This window comes from Podarcis gaigeae (assembly GCF_964106915.1).
Source record: "Podarcis gaigeae genome assembly, chromosome: 14".
Classification (NCBI taxonomy): Eukaryota; Metazoa; Chordata; class Lepidosauria; order Squamata; family Lacertidae; genus Podarcis; species Podarcis gaigeae.
The window spans coordinates 8,082,055-8,088,981 of NC_139690.1; positions in this window are offsets into that span (position 1 = coordinate 8,082,055).

Consider the following 6,927-nt stretch of genomic DNA (forward strand, 5'->3'; position numbering starts at 1 on the left):
AGTCAGCCTGCTTATATAGAGCTCCAGAACAATGTAACTGTTGCCATTTTCTAAAACTATCCAATCACTGAACGTCACTTTTCTATCCTTCATTTGCATACAAACTATCCAATCACTGAACGTCACTTTTCGATCCTTCATTTGCATACAAACTATCCAATCACTGAACGTCATTTTTCGATCCTTCATTTGCATAACTATCTACAGTATCCCCCTGCTGGCCCAGGGTGAGAACTTCAGTACATAACAAAGGCGATGGCAAACCTAGACAGCATCTTAAAAAGCAGAGACATCACCTTGCCGACAAAGGTCTGTATAGTTAAAGCTATGGTTTTCCCAGTAGTGATGTATGGAAGTGAGACCTGGACCATAAAGAAGGCTGACAGCCGAAGAATTGATGCTTTTGAATTATGGTGCTGGAGGAGACTCTTGAGAGTCCCATGGACTGCAAGAAGATCCAACCTATCCATTCTTAAGGAAATCAGCCCTGAGTGCTCACTGGAAGGACAGATCGTGAAGCTGAGGCTCCAATACTTTGGCCACCTCATGAGAAGAGAAGACTCCCTGGAAAAGACCCTGATGTTGGGAAAGATGGAGGGCACAAGGAGAAGGGGACGACAGAGGACAAGATGTTTGGACAGTGTTCTCGAAGCTACTAGCATGAGTTTGACCAAACTGTGGGAGGCAGTGGAAGACAGGAGTGCCTGGCGGGCTCTGGTCCATGGGGTCACGAAGAGTCGGACACGACTAAACAACAACAGAGTTAGAAGGGACCCTTGGGGGTCATGTAGTCCAGCCCCCTACAATGCAGAAATCTCAGCTAGGTCATACATGGCAGGTAGTCATCCAGCCTCTGCTTAAAATCCTCCAAGGAAGGAGAGCCCTTGACTCAGGATGGGTAGGAGGCAAAAGGGAGAGAATAGAAGAGGCAGAAAAGGGCTCTTTTCCTTCACCCGGTGCTCTGTATGCAGAAGGATCCTAGGTTCAATCCCCAAGTTTGAAATCCTGGAGAGCTGCTGCCAGCCTGGGTTGACAGCCATAATGGTAGAGGACACATGTAGCATGACAAAAGCAGAATTTTTTTTTTAAATCCCAAGTTCAGTTGCTGGCATTGCTTGTTATGTATTATGTATTGCATTAAAATAATTGCCTTACAGTATTTTCTTGTTTCATTTAATGGATGTTATGTACATCATGTTGTGCATTATGTTATTATGTTGTAAATCTGGATAGCTCAGTTGGCTAGATTGTGGTGCTGATAATGCCAAGGTTGAAGGTTGGATCCCTGTAGGTGATCCAGCTGCATATTCCTGCATTGCAGGGGGTTGGACTAGATGATCCTCAGGGTCCCCTCCAACTCTACAATTCTATTAAACCATCCTGTTTGGGGCTTTTTGGGCGGTATGGGGGGCCTACTAGTTTTCAAGGTTCTTTGTACCGTTTGATTTAGAGGCCCAGTTGCCCTTGGATTAGCATAACTGTAGTCACAATGGTTATAGAAACACACCTTGTACATGTTCGAGAACATTTCCTCCACCTCCCCTCTTACATTATTATCTGAAGTTAATGGCAGAGCACGTCTATCTGTGTTTCATTCCACTGAGTGATGGTGATGGATGGATTTCTAGGAGACAAATATCATAGGAACATAAAAAGCTGCCTTATACGAAGGCAGCCCAGTCAGTACAGCCTACATTGGCTGGCCACATTTCCAGTTCAGTACAGTGGTACCTCTGGTTACATACTTAATTCATTCTGGAGGGCCGTTCTTAACCTGAAACTGTTCTTAACCTGAAGCACCACTTTAGCTAATGGGACCTCATGCTGCCGCTGTGCCGCAGCCGCACAATTTCTGTTCTCATCCTGAAAGTTCTTAACCCGAGGTACTATTTCTGGGTTAGCGGAGTCTGTAACCTGAAGCGTCTGTAACCCGAGGTACCACTGTACTGTCTACACCAGCCTGGCAGGAGTTTGGACAGGACTCGGACGTGGAGATGCTGAGAACCTGGGACCGTCCGCAAACAAAGCAGATCCTAGACCCTTCACTGTCAGGTGAATCTGGAAAAGGGTGAGAATTAATGAAAGCCAAACACCTAAGAACGGAAGTGGTATGCTAATAAGAGTTCCTTTCTTTCCTTAGTTTTCTTTGTTAGGGGCTTGTAATTTAAACCCTAAAGTCTGCTGAATCTCCCCAACCAAAGATGTAATTTCCTAAGCCTGAGTCACTGCAGGCATCCCACTGGGTGGTTACTTCGGCTTACATGGCTGAGGCAATTACAAAAATAACAAAGGGTTCCTTCCCTAGTTTTATGGCATTAAATAAAACTAAACAAAAAACAACCCACAGAAACATGCTTCTAACCAAGTTCACAGTGAAGGGAAAGGAATATCAACAAACCACATTCTGTTTATCATTCCAGAAATGTTGAAACCCTGTGCATTCCTCTTCCAACTTATTTACAGAGCACAATTCTTGACTTGACCCTAAAAGACCAAGGACTCAGCTAGACTGGTAAAGAAAAAGCAATTTACAGTGGTACCTCAGGTTAAGTACTTAATTCGTTCCGGAGGTCCGTTCTTAACCTGAAACTGTTCTTAACCTGAAGCACCACTTTAGCTAATGGGGCCTCTTGCTGCTGCCGCACTGCTGGAGCACGATTTCTGTTCTCATCCTGAAGCAAAGTTGATAACCTGAAGCACTATTTCTGGGATAACAGAGTCTGTAACCTGAAGCGTATGTAACCCGAGGTACCACTGTGTATGTGCCACCAGATGGCGATGTGGAGTCCCGTTTTTCTCTACCTGTTTTCCCTGTTTAAATTTCCCTGTTTAAATCCGCTTTAAACTGAAACACTTCTTTGATGTGTCTAGATCCAGCCCAAGTCAATTTACAGGGCCTGTAAATAACCATGCCTTCAGTTTTAGAACCTGCTATACTTCTGCTTGCCATAATCATGTAAAACAGCAATGCCTCTTTATCCTTGGGAACTCACCTTTTAGCCAAAGTCAACAAAACCCTTTTAATAAAATAATAATCCATGCTATGTCTCTCTTCCAAGATCTTATGGAGTGCACATAAAATCAGACTCCAAAGCATGTTGGCCTCTCCTTGCATCCACCAATAATGAAAGGAAACCTCCTTTTCCTCCATCGCTTTTCCAGTGCTGGTCTGATTCTGTTTTATCTAAGATAATTAGCCAGTCTTATAATCCTCCAATTCTTCTTGCAGCTGCAACTCTATTCACCCTAACCTGGGAGAAAGTCCTAATGAACTCTCTGTGAAATTACTTCTGAGTACCCATGAATATTTTCTCTCTCTTTCTGACTTCCTTTTTCTCCTTCTCTTTCTGATATCTACTTCCCTCCCTACTAAGCCTTCGCCCATCAGTCTGCCATGAGATGGACAGATAGCTCCTGTCAAACTTCTGAACTTTTTTTAAAAAAAAAATCTGCAGAGGGCTTTTGAAATCACACAAAATTCATCTGAGTGCATGGTGCCCACCCCAATGTAAACAGTACTCATCTAGATGGTCTGGCCATCTAGATCAAGCAGCTGCTTCTGTTGTACAAGCTTCCCTCAAAAGACATATATTGGGATGGAGAGAGGGACTCATTCACAGCACACATACTTTGCTTATGAATTTTTCTAATAGTCTTCATCGGTGAATTTCTCCTTATACAGGTTCCTTTTTTAAGGCACTTTTGCCTAATATACATATTTTTGCAAAGCAATCTACCCTATCATCAAGAAGTTTTGCATGACATTTTCACAAATATATGCATTTTTTGCACACTTTATAATACAGTAGTACCTTGGGTTACAAACTTAATTCGTTCTGGAGGTCCATTCTTAACCCGAAACCATTCTTAACTTGTGGCGTGCTTTCGCTAATGGGGCCTCCTGCTGCTGCCACACCGCCGCCATGCGATTTCCGTTCTCATCCTGGGGCAAACTTCGCAACCCAAGGTACTACTTCCGGGTTAGCGGAGTTTGTAACCCAAAGTGTTTGTAACCCGAAGCGTTTGTAACCCGAGATACCACTGTACACATTATTGTGCCACATTGCTTGATTGGAGAACTAACTGTGTTGCAAAATTTGAAGATGTGTTGTTTCCAAGGGATGTCTTGTGTTTCGGTTCGCTGTTTTGAAAAGTGCAAATTAGTTAGCTTTGTGTTTAAATGTGAACTGGATCGATTTCTCTCCCACCCCTTTCTCCAGTCAAAAGGATCAGATGATAACGTATCTTAAACCCTGGAATGCTGCTGTCAGTCAGAGTAGCTAATACAGTGGTACCTCGGGTTACATAGGCTTCAGATTACATACGCTTCAGGTTACAGACTCCACTAGTACCTCAGGTTAAGAACTTTGCTTCAGGATGAGAACAGAAATCGTGCTCCGGTGGTGCAGCGGCAGCAGGAGGCCCCATTAGCTAAAGTAGTGTTTCAAGTTAAGAACAGTTTCAGGTTAAGAACGGACCTCCGGAACAAATTAAGTATTTAACCCGAGGTACCACTGTATTGAGCTTGATGGGCCCGTGGTCTGGCTCAGTAAGTGGCAACTTCACATGTAATTACAGCGGGTTCTTTAAATCAAAAAACTGCATTATTCCCTTGGGCGGGGAGGGGAAACCACAGATTTTAAAAACACCATGGCTAACCCTTATGCTTGTAGAAATATACTTGAAAAGACATCACTGGCTCTTTTGAAAAGACTTTGCCTCCATTTTGGTTTTAAAACTTTCATTTCTAGCCCAGCTTATCCTTTCTCCTCAGTGCTTGAATTCTAGTATTTGTTCTTCAAAGTTGTAAAAAAAATGAAGAAGAGCTCTGTTAAAAATCCTTAGGTGTTTCCCCCCACCTCCTTTCCTTTTTTTATAAGCTGTTCATTTTTTCCACGAGAATTCACCTCTTCCCTTTGCTGCGACTGAAAATCAAAGAGATATAACTCTAGGGAAGGAAAATTGCCCTTGAGAAACTCTTAATAAAGCTCACAATCTTTTTTAGTATAAGCTGCAGTAAATTTCATTGAAGTGCCTGAGTTGTGGAGCGCAGTCCCTGAAGAAGAAATCTATGCTGCACAAACAGCTGCTGCAGGTTAAGTTTTCTGCTTAACCACTTCGATCCTCAAGTAGGCTGGCGACAGATTACACAGATTACACAAAAACAGCCGGAGCCTGTCCATCCAATCAGGGTTTCCCCTCTCCTACCCCCAGCAAATGTGCATGTGCTTCATATTTCCTGCACGTGGCCCACATGCCTTCTATTGTGCTTCTGTTGGAAGGAAACCACATTTCATCTTGGAGAGAGCGAGAGAGAAATTCTAATACACAATTCTTATTATCCTCACCAAGTTACAGTGCCCAAAATGTTCTGGTAGAAGTCATGACAGCTGAACCAGTATAAAGGGACCCCTGACCATTAGGTAGAGTCGTGACCGACTCTGGGGTTGCAGCGCTCATCTCGCTTTATTGGCCAAGGGAGCCGGCGTACAGCTTTTGGGTCATGTGACCAGCATGACTAAGCCGCTTCTGGCGAACCAGAGCAGCGCATGGAAACGCCGTTTACCTTCCCGCCAGAGCGGTACCTATTTATCTACTTGCATTTTGACGTGCTTTCGAACTGCTAGGTTGGCAGCAGCAGGGACCGAGCAACAGGAGCTCACCCCGTTGTGGGGATTCGAACCGCCGACCTTCTGATCGGCAAGTCTTAGGCTCTGTGGTTTAACCCACAGCGCCACCTGCGTCCCTATTGAACCAGTATAGAAGTGGTGTAAATTGGTAGTAGAGGAAGCCCTCAAGTTATGTTAGGGTTACATTCTGGGGATCACACCTAAAGTAAAAATCGTCTGTAGTTGGGTTCAACAGTGAGTGAGATTGCTAAAGTCTTGTTTCCCAGATGCTCTCCTGCTTTCCACCCCCTAATTTTTTTAATTTTAATTTGCCAAGCACGTAAAGCTGAATGCACACAAGTTAAATGCTACACATTTTGCCTGCAGGACAGGCGTACAACTAAGTGGCTTGTATGCACCACTGCAAACAACCAACTGCTATTCTCTCACCTCTCTACCGCTCCCCATCTTTCTATTCTGGCACAGTGTTGGTGGTGCAACATAATTTATTGAAGATCAATGCAATATGCTAGTGCTTTATGCCTTTCCTGGTAGAGGAGGTTACTTTCAGACTTAAGTTATCGCCGTGTAAGCAGTAGGGAAGCTTGCTAAAAGTAGACAATGCTCAGCACAATAAGATCTCAACCTGGAGGAGCCTATTCTTTGTCACTAAACATCATAATTAGACATGCCTCTAAGACAGCAACAAGCAAAAGTATTGTCACAGTTCAGGGACTCCTTTATTAGTAAGGCTTAATCAGAGGGCCACATTGCAAGCGGATTGCTTACAAACTCTGCACACAGGTTATTAACTATGATCCCAGTTCAGGGTGGTTTTTAATTACTTTCTAATGTGCTGCTAATGAAAGGAGAAGACTACACCAAGCACAAGTCAAAGTTCCTGTCTCTCTATTTCTCTTGCATGAGCCACATCTCTCCCCGCCTCTCATTTCCTTGAGTCAAGATATAGAAATGAATTCTCCCAGATACCTACTTCTGATACTGTAGATCAGCTTCTACTGTTAGGTTCTCTGGACAGTTTTTCAGACTACAAAGGGCTGGAATAGGGTGGTTGCATCCACATCACCAATAAGAAAGAGATTTACACATAAAATTCATACAGGTTAATTTGCATTTATAGAAATAGTAGCTTTGTACTTTGAAAAGAAATAGGTTTCTTTCTTTGTTCCAGCCATTTCAACTATCACTTAATCTCTGGTGGGGATAGTTCATATTCCATCATGCTCCTCCTGCCATCCTAGAGGGGATGGTCAGATCAGAAAAAAGGGTAAGGGGAGCTTGAAGAACTAAAGTCTGA